Source organism: Oncorhynchus nerka, unplaced genomic scaffold, assembly GCF_034236695.1.
Source record: "Oncorhynchus nerka isolate Pitt River unplaced genomic scaffold, Oner_Uvic_2.0 unplaced_scaffold_3737, whole genome shotgun sequence".
Lineage (NCBI taxonomy): Eukaryota > Metazoa > Chordata > Actinopteri > Salmoniformes > Salmonidae > Oncorhynchus > Oncorhynchus nerka.
This window is the reverse complement of record NW_027037558.1, coordinates 1-20,454: the sequence shown is the minus strand read 5'-3', so window position 1 is coordinate 20,454 and position 20,454 is coordinate 1. Positions and strand designations below refer to the sequence as shown.

The following is a 20,454-nucleotide window of genomic DNA, read 5'->3' as shown; positions in this document are numbered from 1 at the left end:
CTGTAAACTAAGCCCAGTCTAAAGCTTGGGTTCACTAATTATTCTCTGCTCTGATCCACCTCAAGCATTTAGATTGCTCTTGCTGTGATGAAACCAGTGTTTAAAGAAACATTGGAACTCAAGGTCACCAACTGCTGTATTTGGGAAACGCTGTTCATGGTGATGTGACACAGTTCTTCTGGTATTTCACATTCTGTGATTTTTGGAGTTACAAGCTTATAGTTGCACACAATGGAATGTTGTCACATCTTTGAACAAAAGCCAACTGAGGTAAGGTACAATTACAACAAACCAAAGTGCATCAGCTGTTGTGTTATTGTCCTGAACTGTGAAAGGACCTGTGCTCGTATGACATTTAGTAAACTCTTGTTGCAAAGTACACACTGTTTTGAATATGTATTTAATGTTAATATTTCTGCATGATAGAGCACAGACTATTCCACTATTATGTAAACTTCCCTACTTCCCAGAAACCACTGGCCTCTCCTCAGAGACACTACAGAGTGAGTGTCATGGGCTGTCATACACACACACACACACACACACACACACACACACACACACACACACACACACACACACACACACACACACACACACACACACACACACACACACACACTCCTCTTCCAACAAAGTTTCCAGCTTGGCAGAGAGACTAATCCCTTCCCTCCTCAGACCAGGAGCACAGACACAAATAGAGTCTGTAGTATCTCAGTCAGTCAGTCAGGACTTTAATCTGAGTAACTCAGAGGATCTGCTCCAACTCTGAAGACTATTGTTTTGGGACATGTAATGCAGAAAACATTTCATTGCAGGATTTCAACTACAGTAAGCTGTCCTAGCATTGATTGACAGTGCTCTGTCTGGACAGTACTGTAACTCTATCTAGAGGTGTCTGCTGAAGAATTTAGCGAAGTGAAAGGGACGTTCATCCTGCGAGCTCCATTTATGTGAATGTACTTTTCTGTGATTGAAACTTCAGGAAGCTATTTTAAACTCTTTGGTCTTTTGACACTTTCTGTTGATTCTATCTCGACTCAGGAGGTCTTTGCCTGTCTCTGTTCAGGGCATGACCAGACTCAGGAGAGGAGTGAGGGAGAAGAGTGAGTGTATGTCCCTATCTCCGATGATGGAGGCTGTCCCTGCCCCACCTGAGAGTGAGAGGGTGTGTGTGTTTTGGGACGGGGGACCTGGGGCGCTCTCTGGGCCTGCGTCTGCTGCAGAGCGGGGTAGCAGTGTGGTGTTCGGCAGCCGACGGCCCCACAGCAGCAACAGCCTCCTACCCCACTAGACACAGGTACAAAATAAAGTAGATCTGGTTTTATGTGCTGATATGTTAAATGTGGATATGTGTTTTTACTTTGTTTGAAAATATTTCAATATATTTCTTTATGTTTGAGGAGTATATGTTAATATACTGTATTTGTGTTTAAGTGTATATCAATATGTTGATGATGTATATGCAGGTCCTGGGTCATGCAAGCTTCCCAGTCAGCCCATCTGATCTTCATCGCTGTCCAGAGAGAGACACTGCGACTTCCTGGTACCACTGGCCAATCAGCTGAAGGGAAAAGGTAGCATATATGTATTATTACTTCTGCTATATGTATGAATATCTGTTTTGTCAGTATGTAACTGTATATTTGGCTAACATAATGTATGTCCCAGTGTATTTAGCCAATATATTCTGTGTCCCAGTGTATTTAGCCAATAGAATGTATATTCCAGTGTATTTAGCAAAGATATTGTATGAAGCAGTGCCATGTTGAATTGCAGGTGTTGGTGGACCTCAGTAACAACCTGAGGAAGAATCAGTACCAGAGGCCAACGCAGAGTACCTGCAAAGGTGAGAGCTATACAGTACAGGTTGTTATTATGTGTATGTTTATTTGTTAATTAGGGATGTTTTTCTATGTTGATATAATGTAAATGTGGTTAAATGTACCTGAACAGTCTGGTTCCTGGAGCTGAGGCGGGTTAAAGGCTTCAACACCTGTCTGCCTGAGTCTGCAGAATGGACCTTCAGATGCCAACAGACAGGTACACACCGAGGTTTAAGCCATGCCCATGAAACCAATTGGCTACTCGTTCAAGTCTATATACTGTACACTACATGACCAAAAGTATGTGGACACCTGCCATCGAACATCTCATTCCAAAATTATGGGCATTAATATGGAGTTGGTCTATCCTTTGCTGCTATACCAGCCTCCACTCTTCTGGGAAGGCTTTCCACTAGATGCTGGAACATTGCTACTGATTTACTTTCATTCAGCCACAATAGCATTAGTGAGGATGAGCACTGATGTTGGACGTTTAGGCCTGGCTTGCAGTTGGCATTCCAAATTATCCCAAAGGTGTTCCATGGGGTTGAGGTCAGGGCTCTGTGCAGGCCAGTCAAGTTCTTCCACACAGATCTTCGACAAACCATTTCTTTATGGACCTCGCTTTGTGCACAGGGGCATTGTCATACTGAAACAGCAAAGGGCCTTCCCCAAACTTTTGCCATAATGTTGGAAGCACAGAATCATCTAGAATGTCATTGTATGCTGAAAGCATTAGCCCGAACCATGAAAACATCCGCAGACCATTATTCCTCCTCTACCGAACTTGACTGAGGGACCTTACAGATAATTATATGTGTGCGTTACAGAGATGAGGTAGTCATTCAAAAATCATGTTAAACATTATTATTGCACAGAGAGTGAGTTCATGCAACTTATTATGTGACTTGTTAAGCACATATTTACTCCTAAACTTGTTAAGGCTTGCCATAATTTATTGACTCAACACAATTTAGGTTTTCATTTTGTATACATTTTTTTAAATTTCTAAAAACACAATTCCACTTTGACATTATGGGGTATTGTGTGTAGGCCAGTGACACATAATCTCAATTTAATCCATACCAAATGCAGGTTGTAACATAACAAAATGGGGAGAAAGTCAAAGGGGTGGAACACTGTACATTTTGACTCCTCTGTGCTAAATACGAACATCTTCATTCTGGAGCTAGAAACCGGTATTGTGCATCCTCTGTAAAGAGAAGCTTGCACACACACACACACACACACACACACACACACACACACACACACACACACACACACACACACACACACACACACACACACACACACACACACACACACACACACACACACACACACACACACACACCAGACCTGGGAATATTCTTTTGTATTTTATTTGAAAATACCAGCTTTTCAAATTCTTTGGGTAGTTAAATATAGTTTTCAAAGGCAATATTATAATAATATATAATATATTCAAATTCAGCTCTCAGAAAACCAAATAATATTTGAGTTATTTGAAAATAAAAAATATTTATTTGTTTTGCCGCCGAATATAAACCACAACAGTTAGTTGAATTAGTACAAATACCAACAATTCAATATTTATTGGGACCCTTGAGCAAAAAAAATGGCAAAAAAGACTGTTGAAAATAAATCATTCAATTACTGAGCTATCATCAATGCACATTTTTCTTGGGAAATGATATTATTTTATACTAATAAATTGCTCCAGAAATTAATAATAAAACAATTTTATTGGCACCTCTGTTTTAATACTCTAGCACCTTCCCTTGTGAGGATAAAGACACTGAGCCTTTTTCTAACGTGTTTAATGAGTTGGAGAACACATTCAGAGCAATTCTTTTGGGCCAATTAACAATTTCTTTGTGGATTTTTATTAGTGTTTGGGGTCATTGTCTCGTTGGAAGATCCACTTGATGACATCCTGGCATAGGAAACCAGGTATTTCGCTAATGTAAGGGTTTCGTCCTCCTTCTGACGAGAAGTGGAGTAGTATGAAGGATCGGAGGACCAATGCGCAGCGTGTGTTTTTAGTTTTTTAATGAATAAATTTAACACTGAACAAAACAATAAACGTGAAGTAATCAAAACCGAAACAGTCCCCGTGTGGCACAAACACTAACATCGGAAAAAATAAACACCCACGAAACACAGGTGGAAAAAGGCTACCTAAATGGCGAATCTCAATCAGAGACAACTAACGACACCTGCCTCTGATTGAGAACCATACTAAATGAACACAGAAACCAACATAAAAACAAACAGACTGCCTACCCCAACTCACGTCTGGCCATACTAAAATAAAGACAAAACAAAGGAACTAAGGTCAGAACGTGACAGTACCCCCCAAAGGTGCAGACTCCGGCCGCAAAAACCTGAACCTATAGGGGAGGGTCTGGGTGGGCGTCTGTCCGTGGTGTCCGTGGTGGTGGGGACTGGACCCCACTTCACCATAGTTTTTCTCCGCCTCTTTCTCCGCCTCCGTGGCCTCTTAAAACAGCGACCCTCGTCGCCGACCTCGAACTGGGGACCCAAGCCACGGGTCCGAATGGACGGGAGATTCCGCCTGCCGGGCAGGCGGGAGAATCCGGCAGCGCCGGAGAGGCGGGAGAACCGGCAGCGCCTGGCAGGCGGGAGACTCCGGGCAGCGCCCGGACAGGCGGGAGCACCTGCAGGGAGGAGACAGAGACAGCCTGGTGCGTGGGGCTGCCACAGGCCCACCAGGCTGGGAGACCCTACAGGAGGCCTGGTGCATGGAGGAGGCCACCGGATGGACCGGGCTGTGGGGAGCACTGGAGCTCTGTGCGCAGCCTTGGCACCTCTCCTCCAGGCTGGATGCCTTCTGTTTTTCAACACCAAATCCACAACTGTCATGCTCGGTCAAGGAGCTCTGTCATGTCATCTGACAAAAGCACCTGTCCCAATCCAAGTACCAATGCCGTTAAACAAACTCCAGTCATTTTTATATCATTTTAGAAAAAGACTCAGTGTTGTTATCCTCGCAAAAGAAATGAGCTATTGAAAAGTATTGATAACAGGGTTGTCAATCATTTTGACCCATACCTTTTTGAGATTTTTTTATTACTTGTTAAACAAAATATATTTTCTCTCAGAATTGTATTAGTACAAAATAATATAATTTCCCTTTTTATGGAGCATACAATGTAGCTCAGTGTTTGAATGATTTATATTGTACAGGCATTTTTGTTCATCTTTATCAAGTGTCAATGATTTTGGACCCCGCTGTATGTGCATAAATATATGTTAGGTGTATATCTGCGGGGAAAGTGTGGAGGCCAAGCAGGCGGTGATAGCGGTAGCCACCAAGCTGGGTTTCAGTGCCCTGGACCAGGGATTTCTCTCAGTGGCCCGGGAGCTGGAGGACTTCCCCTACGGCTGTTCCCCCAGTGGAGGCTCCCCCTGCGCATCTCTATTGGCCTCAGTGCTGCCTTCTTCTTCTACCTACTGGTCAGATACGTCATCTATGCATGTCACCCAGGGCGAAGACATCTCCTTCAGAATCATGGTCTCACTGGCCAACCAGGTACTGGCCCACAGGACCTCTGAGTGTTTGTGTTCTGTTTGTTTCTGTGTGTGTTACCAGCTGTTCAAGATGTGTGTGTGTTCTCTCCAGTGTGTCCCATCGTGTCTCTGATCATGCTGTCTCTCTGTTACCTGCCTGGTGTCCTGGCTTCCTTCCTGCAGCTCTACAGAGGCACCAAGTACAGGTCAGACCTCTGTGTGTATGTGAGTGTGTTTGCATGCATGTATGTTTACACACAAGGTTGCATATGTATTTATGTTGATTATAAGTGTTTATGTATGTTTAACATCAGGCGCTTCTCTGATTGGCTGGATCGCTGGATGCTGTGCAGGAAACAGCTGGGTCTACTGTCGTTGGGGTTCGCCTTTCTGCACGTGCTCTATACACTGATCATACCCATACGGTCAGTGGAGCAAACACACACACACGCACACAGTGGCATGTATCTTCCTTTAGTTTTTAGTAAAGAAAGTATTGATTTTGTTCTCAGGTACTCTGTGATGTTCTGGGTCACTGAACACACTGTCTCTCTGGTAAGAACACCTACCTAGCTGTAACGCCAAATTAAACACTTTCAAAACAGTGAACATTGAATAGACAAAATATATACAAAGTATACTTTTTAGCTAGTAGTCCTGAAAGTAGCACTCACGAGGCCAAAAGTGGTCCCAAAAACGTGTCACATTTGTGCAGATATGTGCACCACGTCATTGGTTCCGCTCTCTCTCTACTGTGGGCACTGAGCCGTTGGGCCCACCCTGCAACTAATTGGATGATGCTGGGCAAGTTTCTTGCTAGCTGTCACTCAAATGTGAGGGCTGAAGCTCTTTGGCTAAAACTTGAATTGCTAAGGGACTGGCCCATATGGGGGAAATGTAGGGAAAATGGCGTTGTACAGCTTCAAAGAAAACAGTCGCTTTCAAACTAAGTATTTTGTGGCTAATTGTGGTACAGTAAGAAAAGTAATTTTGCTCATTGATTATGAATGTATGAACTACACATTGAGACATCCAGCCCAAAGCAGGAGGTTTTAAAAACACCTAAGTTCCGGAGCATGTCTTAACAGTGTTGCACTTTTCAGGTAGCCTAATTTTGGCCAGCTAATAGCCTAGCCACCAATCAAGTAATATTACATTGGCGGAAAAGTGTAAATGGACAAAACATTAAAATCCTGTTGCTGCAGGATTATTTTGCTGTGACACAATACTGGTCATATTAAGATCATATATCTGTACATTGAACACACACCTACAGTATATAGCAGGATTCAGGCACTGGTTTTGATTATACTGGATTTACGCCTCTCCCTTGCTCTCACGCTTCCTATTTCTCACATTTTTTCTCTTCTCTCTCTTGCTCTCTCTCTCGGTCTCTCTCCCCCAGATCAGAGAGAACAGGACCACAATGTTTGATACTACAACGGCCTGGCATGACGACTCCTACTTGTCCCTGGGAATTCTGGGATTTGGCATGTACGTCCTATTGGGAATCACATCTCTTCCCTCCGTCATTAACGCTCTCAGCTGGAGGGAGTTCAGCCACGTACAGGTGAGATCACCAGGACTGGTCACACTGAATGTTTAGGCCAGACACACTTGCGAGGCACTCATTTTCTGCCCATTTTTACTAGCGGTGGAGTTATCGATACAGTTAAATATCGCAATATTATTTTGGACTATAGTATATTGATACTTTGACTCCAAGTATTGATTTGTAACCATGCACTCCCCCTTTTCTTGTTGCTAGGTAGCGTTAGCTAGCGCTAGTCGGCTGTACCGCTAGTATTTGTAATCCTATAGATTGTTCTCATCTTCTTTTGAAATAGTGAGACAATGTTTTCAGCCCTTTTATTTCCATGACTGCTAAAAAACGTTTTCTCATGCTCTCTCTTGTCTCTCTGCAGCAGACATATAGTGAACAATATGTCAACATCAAATTGCAATAAAATTGATGTATCGAATCATAATATACATAGAATCGTGAGAATTGCAATACCTATTGTATCGCACCTAAGTATCGTGATAATATCGTATCGTGAGGTCCCTGGCAATTACCAGCCCTAATTAGTACACTAATCTCCTTCGGTGTTTCCCCTATTGAAGTATTCATGCGGGGTGCAGAGCCAACATCCAGGTCAGAATGCAATAGAACTCCAGGAAAGTAATCTGATTTTCAGCAGACAAGCCAGAGGTTATGTGCTGGGGATAATAAGGAGAAACTCCGGATCATTCTCTAATTCATTAATTCCCCTCAAATTGGTGCAGTGATTTAAATGTTAAGTTATTCATCAGATATAATTTAGGAGGAATATATTAGAACAGGCCAGGAGAACTCACCTAGAGATGTATGTGCAGGGCATCATCTGCCCCCAAATTTGAGGGGGCACAAATTACAGGGTCTGAGGACGGCTTGGTGATGGTCCGGACTGGGGGTCTGAAGTTGGAGAATTTAGCATTTTTCAAACATCTGAAACAGATGTTTCCTGTAATCAGGAACCATAATCATTATACTTAATTATATGTAAAAGATATCTAAGCATACCTCTTGAGCTGTCTGACTGGTGAGTCTTTTTTTTAAGAAACAACATGTTTCTCTGCATCTCTGCTCAAATCCGGGTGAAACCTTGCCAGCAGGTGTGCCAGCTAAGATAGTTAGACAAGCTAGCTACACTAACTTGATTGATAGCCTGAAATAACTTATTGGTGGCTATAAATGAGGTTGTGAGATTGGGAACCTAAAATTGCTAGGAGGCACTGTAGTATTACAGAGAACCTATATTATTAAAAATGTTTAAACAGGACAAATCTGTGGTGTGCATATTGGCACGACGCCTCTGTCTGTGTGTGTGTGTGTGCACGTGTGTGTATGTGTGTGTCTGTTAAGGTAGGCCAGAGGTCTGCAGAGGTGTGGACTCGAGTCACATGACTTGGACTCGAGTCAGACTCGAGTAACAAATATGATGACTTGCAACTCGACTTTGACTTTAACACCAATGACTCGTGACTTGACTTGGACTTGAGCCTTTTGACTCAAACTGACTTGATACCCTCCCCAAGCCCAAATATTAAACATTATGCTATTAAAAAAAGTGTGCAGTGCATCAACTCTTCACTTAACAGATTAAAGTTTGTATCGGACAGCAGCCAATCAAATTGTGCCAGTTGATAAAAAGTTGCGCGTGGCAGTGCAGAGGAATGTTGGCGGGTGAATTCAGATGGAGCCCCTGGAAAGATGATACCCAAAATGATTAGTTTTTGGATATAAAGACGACGCTGTATCAACAAAAAACAGATTGCAACTTGCAAAACATGCGGGAAGAAAATTACAGACGGAGGCACAACAACTTTGTTCAACATTTGAAGTTGCACAAAGAAGCGGTAAGTCGTGGCTAATATAGACGACAGCTATATAATTTATAACTTTGCTAGTGTAGCATGTAGGCTAACGTAACGTTAAATCAATGAGCCTCCACAGTCAGTCAGTGTGGATACATGTTCATTGCACCCAAGATTGAGCACCAACTTGGCAGTTGGTAGCCTAAATCCTGCCTGATGTTACTGCTGTTCCTAAAACCATTGACATATGTTAGCCTACTGTAACCACACAGAGAGAGGGTGTGTGTGTGTGTGTGTGTGTGTGTGTGTGTGTGTGTGTGTGTGTGGTAAGGTTGGGTCCCATAGTGATCCTCGATAGTTGATCGCAATGTGGGGGGGACTTTCTAATGGCAACCCATGTATTTCCATGGAAAGTAATAAATATATATATTTTTTAAAGCATTCATGATTGCGTATTGTAATATACTAACTATTACTCTTGTTAAAAATATGAAATGGTATTACATTTGGTGAAGAGCACATCATGACTTGTTTAGGACTCGAAACTCAAAGTTTAGGACTTGAGCCTTGTCGGTCTTGGCTTGGGACTTGACTTGGGACTTGAGTGCTAAGACTTGAGACTTACTTGTGACTTGTTAAACAATGACTTGGTCCCACCTCTGGAGGTCTGTCTCTGTGAAGGTCAGTTCCATATTTGATCATAGTTAAATTATACAACGATTGCCCCTTCGCTAAGCCACGTCCCCTTCATTACTTAGCAAACTTGGGCACTAATTTTCCAGGAAGTCCAACTCCCTGTTCATACCACCATTGGAGAAATTGGATGATCTTAAATTGTGTTTTAAAGTAACTGTCCAGTGAAAATCTCACTTTTAAAAGTTGATGTTCTGTTAACTCTTAACTGACGTAATTTCCGGACTATAAGCCGCTACTTTATTCCCACGCTTTGAACCTCGCGGTTTATACAATGACGCGGCTAATTTATGGATTTTTCCCGCTTTCACAAGATTGATGCCGCCAAAAAACTGAGCACCGTCACATAATGTGACGTAAATCGAGCGCGCTCAAACTTCCCATCATTCTGATTACGGTAGTAATTTTGTCACCCTCATCATGGCAAAGACACGGAGAAATGCATATGATGCAGCTTTCAAGTTGAAGGCGATCGATCTGGCTGTTGGAAAAGGAAATAGAGCTTCTGCACGGGAACTTGGCCTTAATGAGTCGATGATAAGACGTTGGAAAGCAGCGTGAGGAACTGACTCAGTGCAAAAAGACAACAACAGCTTTCAGAGGGAAGAAAAGCAGATGGCCCAAAGTATTTGCAGCCACTCGACATCAGTGTAAATCGTGCATTTAAGGTGGCGCTCCTTGTTCAGTGGGAGGCTTGGATGACAAGTGGGGAGAAATCCTTCACTAAAACGGGCCGCGCATGCGAAGAGCAACTTATGGTCAAGTCTCCAGTGGGTCCTGACAGCGTGGAGCATTGTCAAAAAATCCACTATCATCAAGGGGTTTCGAAAGGCTGGACTACTGCATGTTGAAGGGCCAGCATGAGCTCAGCGGGGTATTTGCCTAGCTACATAGCCGTCTTTGTATCAAAGATAATTGTGTAGTCTAGAGCTTTCATTTTCTAGGTTAGCTAGCCAGCTATTGTCATTCTTTTAACCCAACGTAACGTAATCAACACTGCTAGCTAGCCAGCTAGCCCCGAATAGCAGCACTGTAGAAACTATCACACTCAACGGAACGACTTGATTAGTGTAGTGCCAACAACGCAACCACTGCCAGCCAGCCTACAAAGTCAACAACGCAGCCACTGTCAGCTGGCCTACTTCAGCAGTACTGTATCATTTTAATCATTTTAGTCAATAAGATTCTTGCTACGTAAGCTAACTTTCTGAACATTCGAGACGTGTAGTCCACTTGTCATTCCAATCTCCTTTGCATTAGCGTAGCCTCTTCTGTAGCCCGTCAACTATGTGTCTGTCCCTATCCCTGTTCTCTCCCTCTCTGCACAGACCATACAAACGCTTCCACACCCGCGTGGCCGCGCCACCCTAATCTGGTGGGTCCCAGCGCATGGATGACCCCGCGTGGAGTTCCAGGTCTCCGGGGTAGCCTCTGGAACTGCCGATCTGCGGCCAACAAGGCAGAGTTCATCTCAGCCTATGCCTCCTCCAGTCCCCGACTTCTTGGCACTGACGGAAACATGGATCACCACAGATAACATTGCTACTCCTACTGCTCTCTCTTCGTCCGCCCACGTGTTTCCACACCCCGAGAGCTTGGTCAGGTGGTGGCACCGGATCCTCATCTCTCCCCAAGTGGTCATTCTCTCTTCTCCCCTTACCCATCTGTCTATCGCCTCCTTTGAATTCCATGCTGTCACAGTTACCAGCCCTTTCAAGTAACATCCTTATCATTTATCGCCCTCCAGGTTCCTCGGAGAGTTCATCAATGAGCTTGATGCCTTGATAAGCTCCTTTTCCTGAGGGCCTCACCTCTCACAGTTCTGGGCGACTTTAACCTCCCACGTCTACCTTTGACTCATTCCTCTCTGCCTCCTTCTTTCCACTCCTCTCCTCTTTGACCTCACCCCTCTCACCTTCCCCCTACTCACAAGGGCAGGCAATACGCTCGACCTCATCTTTACTAGATGCTGTTCTTCCACCAACCTCACTGCAACTCCCCTCCAAGTCTCCGACCACTACCTTGTATCCTTTTCCCTCTCGCTCCTCATCCAACACTTCCCACACTGCCCCTACTGATGGTATCGCCGTCCCAACCTTCGCTCTCTCTCCCCGCTACTCTGTTCTCCTCTTCCATCCTATCATCTCTTCCCTCTGCTCAAACCTTCTCTCCAAACCTATCTCCTGATTCTGCCTCCTCAACCCTCCTCTCCTCTTCTGCATCCTTTGACTCTCTATGTCCCCTATCCTCCAGGCCGGCTCGGGTCCTCCCCTCCCGCTCCCGTGGCTCGACGGCCTCATTGCGAGCTCACAGAACAGGGCTCCGGGCAGCCGAGCGGAAATGGAGGAAAACCCGCCCTCCCTGCGGACCTGGCATCCACTCCCTCCCTCTCTACATTTCCTCTTCTGTCTCTGCTGCTAAAGCCACTTTCTACCACTCTGTAAATTCCAAGCATCTGCCTCTAACCCTAGGAAGCTCTTGCCACCTTCTCCTCCCTCCTGAATCCTCCTCCCCGCTCCCCCCTCCTCCTCTCTGCATATGACTTCCAACCATTTTGAAAAGAAGGTCGACGACATCCGATCCTCGTTTGCTAAGTCAAACGACACCGCTGGTTCTGCTCCACACTGCCCTACCCTGTGCCTGACCTCTTTCTCCTCTCTCTCCAGATGAAATCTCGCGTGTTGTGACGGCCGTCGCCCATCAACCTGCCCGCTGACCCCTATCCCCTCCTCTCTTCTCCAGACCATTTCCGGAGACCTTCTCCCTTACACTCACCTCGCTCATCAACTCATCCTGACCGCTGGCTACGTCCCTCCGTCTTCAAGAGAGCGAGAGTTGCACCCTTCTGAAAAAAACCTACACTCGATCCCTCCGATGTCAACAACTACAGACCAGTATCCCTTCTTTCTTTTCTCTCCAAAACTCTTGAACGTGCCGTCCTTGGCCAGCTCTCCATATCTCTCTCAGAATGACCCTTCTGATCCAAATCAGTCAGGTTTCAAGACTAGTCATTCAACTGAGACTGCTCTTCTCTGTATCACGGAGGCGCTCCGCACTGCTAAAGCTAACTCTCTCTCCTGCTCTCATCCTTCTAGACCTATCGGCTGCCTTCGATACTGTGAACCATCAGATCCCTCCTCTCCACCCTCTCCGAGTTGGGCATCTCCGGCGGCGGCTCCACGCTTGAATTGCGTCCTACCTGACAGGTCGCTCCTACCAGGTGGCGTGGCGGAGATCTGTCTCCTCACCACGCGCTCTCACCACTGGCGTCCCCAGGGCTCGGTTCTAGGCCCTCTCCTATTCTCGCTATACACCAAGTCACTTGGCTCTGTCATAACCTCACATGGTCTCTCCTATCATTGCTATGCAGACGACACACAATTAATCTTCTCTTTCCCCCTTCTGATGACCAGGTGGCGACCGCATCTCTGCATGTCTGGCAGACATATCAGTGTGGATGACGGGATCACCACTCCTGTTGAATCCTCGGCAAGACGGAGCTGCTCTTCCTCCCGGGAAAGGACTGCCCGTTCCATGATCTCGCCATCACGGTTGACAACTCCATTGTGTCCTCCTCCCAGAGCGCTAAGAACCTTGGACGTGATCCTGGACAACACCCCTGTCGTTCTCACCATCAAGGCGGTGGCCCGTTCCTGTAGGTTCATGCTCTACAACATCCGCAGAGTACGACCCTGCCTCACACAGGAAGCGGCGCAGGGGGTCCTAAAATCCAGGCACTGTCATCTCCCGTCTGGGATTACTGCAACTCGCTGTTGGCTGGGCTCCCTGCCTGTGCCATTAAACCCTACAACTCATCCAGAACGCCGCAGCCCGTCTGGTGTTCAACCTTCCCAAGTTCTCTCACGTCACCCCGCTCCTCCGCTCTCTCCACTGGCTTCCAGTTGAAGCTTGCATCCGCTACAAGACCATGGTGCTTGCCTACGGAGTTGGGAGGGGAACGGCACCAGTACCTCCAGGCTCTGATCAGGCCCTACACCCAAACAAGGGCACTGCGTTCATCCACCTCTGGCCTGCTCTCTGCCTCCCTACCACTGAGGAAGTACAGTTCCCGCGCAGCCCAGTCAAAACTGTTCGCTGCTCTGGCCCCCCAATGGTGGAACAAACTCCCTCACGATGCCAGGACAGAGGAGTCAATAACCACCTTCCGGAGACACCTGAAACCCCACCTCTTTAAGGAATACCTAGGATAGGATAAAGTAATCCTTCTCACCCCCCCTTAAAAGATTTAGATGCACTATTGTAAAGTGGCTGTTCCACTGGATGTCTTAAGGTGAACGCACCAATTTGTAAGTCGCTCTGGATAAGAGCGTCTGCTAAATGACTTAAATGTAAATGTAAAGTGACGAGAGCGACAATGAAAACGATCCAACATCGGATGAAGCAATTCTGAGGCTATTCAACTCCGACACCGAAGGAGATGGCTTCAGTGGTTTCAGTGCACAGGAGGAGGAAGATAGTGACCAATGACTTTCTTGGTAGGCCACTGTTTAATTTTGATATAAGCCGTGTTTCGTTTTAAAGGCTGTGTAAAGTTCATTTGTTTCAATGTACCGGTAGGCACCTGCGGCTCATAGACACGTGCGGCTTATTTATGTACAAAATACATATTTTTAAATAATTCAGTGGGTGCGGTTTATATTCAGGTGCGCTTAATAGTCCAGCAATTACGGTAGATAAGGTTGTTGACTCATCCTATACCAGTATTTGTGGCCAAAGCATAAATTGGAGAAAAACACTATCCAACGGAGCACTGCGATTGGTTGCCTAATATTCTGGGGTGAAGCTTAGCTAAGGGTCAATTAAGGGAGATGTATCTGGCCAGCCTGTTTCCGAGGTTTCTCCAGGCTTCTTCTTTGCACAGCTCAATACCCAGAGTGTTAATAGCCTATCTGGATAAACGTGTGCATGTCAATAGGCTATCCTAAAGCTAAACTATATATTTAAGATAATTGTCAAAAGTGTGTGAGTTTGGGTGTGCTTGTGCGTGTGTCAGGGCCATGCACAGAACTTTGGATGGGACGTGCTCAAAAGTGAAAAAAGCCCCCATAGAAAAGTATAGAGTAGACCTTTATTTTACAAATCCCACTAACGCCACTGTAAGCAAGCTTATAGCCTACTGCTTAGAGAGAGGCAATGAGGGGTGGGCTTTCAGCTGATCATAGTGAATGTAGAAGGAGCTAGTTAGCTAGCTAGTTAGTTAGTTATTCTGTTGAAACAATCTAACTAGACTTTACCTGTGATTGGAGTATGTTCTGCTGTTAACATCAGCCTCAGGCCTACTGGGGGCAGAATGGTAGGGAGGGGACATTTTCCAAAATAAAAAAAATGAGAAATTAGCTAGTTTGATGGGCAATTAATTTAAATAGCAACAGAGAAAATAGACATATGCTTTCCTAAATAGACATTTGCTTTCCTATTTTCTCATAGGAAAGCAAAAAGCAGGTGCTCAAACTTCTCAGACCTCTATCTGTGCACGTACCTGGCGCGTGTGTGTGTGTGGTTCATGTGTTTATGTGTTCTTTTTCTCCCCTACCAGTCAAGCTGGGTCACCTGACTCTGCTGTTGTGTACGGCGCACACCTACCTGTACGGCTGGAACAGATTCCTGAGTTCCTCCACCTACAAGTGGTACACCCCACCGGGCTACATGCTGTGTCTGGTACTTCCCTCTGTGGTGCTGCTACTCAAGCTGCTGCTCATCACACCCTGTGTGGACCGAACCATCACCCGCATACGACAGGGCTGGGAGAGGGGGCAAATCAGAGGAACCTAAAGACAGCCAACCACTGATACCTTAGAGGACACACATACAGACACACACAAAACAACACCCTCAGTGTGATGACAGCTTTGTCTGGTGAACGCACCAATTTGTAAGTCGCTCTGGATAAGAGCGTCTGCTAAATGACTTAAATGTAATGTAAATGTCGTTGAGGCATGAACTCTAATTTCTTTGCTATTGTACCCTCAGAGGTTGGCTACCATTCAATCATCGTTTGCCATGTTTCTGGGATCAAAAACCAACAATAACATTTCATTGATATGCAGTCATATTTATTTTTGTATTATACTGTAAACATTGTTGCATTTAATGCATATATTTTCAACCGTATGTTAACCAGACATGAGTTTTCTCTCTTACGTAAAGAGAATGGTGAAAGCTTTTTCTCTATTATATCCTCTCTCTACTGTACATCCTCTCTTTTCTTTGATTGACTGTACAGTTATCCCCAGATAAAACACAGGTTTCAGAGACATATAAACGTTTTTAAATGTATATTTTGTGTCTGTCTCATACATCTCCAGGGGCAGGTCAGACACATAAAACACATCTATCAGTGTGATCCTCTCTGGGGCAGAGTGTTATTATTTCCTCCAGAAAACAGACTCTCTGAAACCCAGCAACAGGCTTCCCTTTCATCACTAGATAGACAGAGTGGCCCACAGTGTCTTCTGTTATGGGGAGCACTTCCATTTGTGGTGGATATAGCTGGCTGTTTGTGTAGATGCCAAATACCTAAATACATAGATTCACTTTTAGGTGCACGCAGAAAGACATATTCCCAGAAACAGCTTGTACCAACATTAAAAACACAGGAACAATGTGGAAACAATGTTGATTCAACCAGTGTCTGACAAGTGGGATCTTTTGGAATAATTATTTTTATTGCAAAATATGCATTTTCCCACCAGAGATGTTTCCATCAAATTGACTTGTGGGTCAAATGTTGTGCTTGATGATCTAGTCCACATAACACAACTTCTGTGGTTAAATTCCTATGCACCAAATAAAAAATAATTTAAATGTGTTTCCATTCCATTTTCAACTCCGATTTAACAGCTCGCAGGTACAGCTAGGTATAGCCTACATGATGAGATTATTATGGACAGAAGAGTATTTGTATTTGTCAAACGGCAACCAAGCGCATCAATCATCATATTACCAGAATAAAACCATTAATATTTCTTGGAAATGAGCATCGAGCTCATCACCATGCACTTTCACCGCCTGAGAAGTTTGTCATAATTTATTTCATCTGTAGACGAATAAACTGCATGCTTTCCTTAGTCGTAATGGGACGACCACACACTATATCATTGTGTGACTGTAACGGCTGTCTTGGGAAGAAAGTGATGAACAATGCGCAGTGTGGTACGTGTTCATCTTTTTTTTATGTAAACTGAACACTGAATAACAAAACTACAAAGAAAACAACCGAAACAGTTCTGTCTGGTGGAGACACACAAAGACAGAAAACAACCACCCACAAAACACAAAGGAAGGCTACCTAAATATGGTTCTCAATCAGGGACAACGAAAGACAGCTGCCTCTGATTGAGAACCATATCAGGCCAAACACAGGAATAGAAAATATAGAAAAACGAACATAGACTGCCCACCCCAACTCACGCCCTGACCATACTAAATAAAGACAAAACAAAGGAATAAAGGTCAGAACGTGACAGTACCCCCCTCAAAGGTGCGGACTCCGGCCCTTGCTGCCGACCTTGGACTGGGGAATCTCGCCACGGGTCCTGAATGGACGGGAGAGTCCGGCAGTAAAGGACGGCTCTGGCAGCTCCTGGCTGACTGAAGGCTCTGGCAGCTCCTGGCTGGCTGACGGCTCTGGTGGCTTCTGGCTGGCTGACGGCTCTGGCGGCTCCTGGCTGGCTGACGGCTCTGGGGGCTCCTGGCTGAATGACGGCTCTGGCGGCTCCTGGCTGGCTGGCGGCTCTGGAGGCTCCTGGCTGACTGGCGGCTCAAACCAAGCTGCTTACCTATTGCAGATTCAGTCTTCACAGCCTGGTGCTGGGAAGACTGAAAAGACTACAATTTTGTTTCTGGTGTCCTTTGACAGCTCTTTGGTCTTGGCCATAGTGGAGTTTAGAGTGTGACTGTTTGAGGTTGTGGACAGGTGTCTTTTATACTGATAACAAGTTCAAACAGGTGCCATTAGTACAGGTAACGAGTGGAGGACAGAGGAGCCTCTTAAAGAAGAAGAAGTTACAGGTCTGTGAGCCAGAAATCTTGCTTGTTTGTAGGTGACCAAATACTAATTTTCCACCATAATTTGCAAATTAATTAATTAAAATCCTACAATGTTATTTTCTGGATTTTTTCTTTTCTCATTTGTCTGTCATAGTTGAAGTGTACCTATGATGAAAATTACAGCCTCTCTCATCTTTTTAAGTGGGAGAACTTGCACAATTGGTGGCTGAATAAATATTTTTATTTACACAACATGCCTACCACTTTGAAGATGCAAAATATTTTTATTGTGAAACAAACAAGAAATAAGACAAATAAACTGAAAACTTGAGCTTGCATAACTATTCACCCCCCAATGTCAATACTTTGTAGCCACCTTTTGCAGCAATTATAGCTGCAAGTCTCTTGGATATGTCTCCATAAACTTGACACATCTAGCCACTGGGATTGTTTCCCATTCTTCAAGACAAAACTGCTCCAGCTCCTTCAAGTTGGATGGATTCCGCTGAATGCCGCAATCTTTAAGTCATACCACATATTCTCAATTGGATTGAGGTCTGGGTGTTGGCCTTTCCAAGACATTTAAATGTTTCCCCTTAAACCACTCCAAGTGTTGCTTTAGCAGTATGCTTAGGGTCATCGGAAGGTGAACCTCCGTTCCAGTCTCAAATCTCTGGAAGACTGAAACAGGTTTCCCTCAAAAAATTTCCCTGTATTTAGCGCCATCCATCATTCCTTCAATTCTGACCAGTTTCCAAGTCCCTGCCGATGGAAAAACATCCCTACAGCATGATGCTGACACCACCATGCTTCACTGTGGGGATGATGTTCTCAGAGGTGATGAGAGATGTTGGGTTTGTTGCCAAACATACAATTTTCCTTGATGGCCAAAATCTACATTTTAGTCTCATCTGACCAGAGTACCTTCTTCCATATGTTTGGGGAGTCTCCCACATGCCTTTTGGAGAGCTCATTGGTCTTCATGGTGCTGCTTGCTTGGTGGTGCCCCTTGTAGTGATGTTGCAGACTCTGGGGCTTTTTTTCAGAACAGGTGTATATATACTCAGATCATGTGACACTTAGATTGCACACAGGTCGACTTTATTTAACTAATTATGTGACTTCTGAAGGTAATTGGTTGCACCATATCTTATTTAGAGGCTTCATAGCAAAGGGTGAATACATATGCACAAACCACTTTTCTGTTTTTTATTTTAATAATTTATTGAAACAAGTTATTTTTTTTCATTTCACTTCACCAATATGGACTATTTTGTGTATGTCCATTACATGAAATCAAATTAAAATCCATTTAAATTACAGGTTGTAATGCAACAAATAGGAAAAACACCAAGGGGATGAATACTTTTGCAAGCGCTGTAACCGCTGATGATATAAATGAATGAGGAAACTAGTAGAAGATAAATATTCAGCTCTCTCCCTCACACACCAACAAGGCACTCTGACAACCCACGAGAGTAAGATCATGTGTTTTACACATTTATTTTTAAACCTGTTGCAATGCTACGTATAGCACCTTGAATCTAACTAAAATGGTCTGCTTTTTAGCATACACGGCAAATGTTTTTCATCACAGCTATGATAAATTGTATACTACCGTTCTGCTCAGTAGCATAAAGGGCAGATGTTTTTCATATGCATTAAAAAAGTTAATTAATTAAGAGAAAATAACCCTTTTTGAATTCTTTCCAGATGGAGAAATTCCTACTAGTACTTGAGGTGATTACAACATGCTGTGCTGTAACTCAAAGTAAGATAGTCACTGCGATAACTGCAATGAAATATGACAGTAAATAGTAGAGAGTAAAACTTATTCTGTTTTGACATGTTTAGCGGTTTTGGTTTTGCTCACTACTATTTAAACTTTTGCTACAGTGCACAATTAGCACCTGTTTATTTTCCGAATGAAATGTAAGCTGAAAAATGCACATAGTCTTTTCTGCTTTTATATAAAGCGTCCAACATTGAAAAGAACAAGAAAGCATTCCATTACAGAACACAACATGTTGTTGTGTCCTGTTTCTGGATTCGTTCAGCGGGTGTTTCAACTAGCATTAGTCATTTGTTGGTCTGCTGACAAATGTCCACATTTGGGACTACGTGTTCTCTCCTGTGAGATCCAGAGGTGCACCAACCAGATGAACTTGACCAACTTGGACAACCATTATCACTCAAACAAATAATAATCAAGTGTCTATTATGAAATCTGGTAACTTTCCAGATAGTATACCATAAGAAACTGACAATGTAAATAAACTGCGTCGGTTGCGTGAATTAGCTGTCAGTGGTTCTATCATGCTAGGATAAATATAACCTTGCTACGGATGTAAGAGCTGCTCTAAGGCGTGAAATTAAACATTAGTGCAAAGGCAGGATGTAAGCCAGTGTGTTTCACAATGTTACTGATGTTGTTACAACTTAATACCGTCCTGAAGATATGCACTGTGATATCTAATTTTGTAGATCAGCATTCATTCATGCACTACACACACACACACACACACACACACACACAAATCAGAACCAATGACAGCCACATCATATTTAGCTTCCATTGATTGGACTAAATAGTTTTTGGTATCTTTTAGTTGTCACTGTATTAGAGTAAGCATAGGTGATTTGATGATGTTGACGTTGAAATGGTGCTGGAATAGTGGAGGCAGCTCCTGTTTTCTTTGGTTCTAAATCCATGATTGTTTAGTCGTCTGAAAATGTCATTGACATTAACTTGCTTGACCATACTGTAGGTCACGTAACTGTTGTTACATGCAATATGCTTTGTGGACTTCACCGAACAGAGCTCGCTCTCCGGCTTTGTGATGAAAGAAATGTGTGGTTGAATTTATTCTGCCACTGTGTCTTCATATTGTCTCAGACTTAGGCCTATAGATCACAGTGTCAAGGCATATGAACTAACAGGTTATAGAGCAAACAACGTAATTATCACAACATAGGTTGTAATATGGCCATTTTTACTGGCTTCCCCAGTGATTTTACCGCTACTGGTTTA

General features: G+C 44.0%; 1 pseudogene; it reads left to right on the top strand.

Annotated features, from left to right (window-relative positions):
• Positions 1-1,044: 1,044 nt before the first annotated feature.
• LOC135566689 (metalloreductase STEAP4-like) lies at positions 1,045-15,231 on the top strand (annotated as a pseudogene).
• Positions 15,232-20,454: the final 5,223 nt, after the last annotated feature.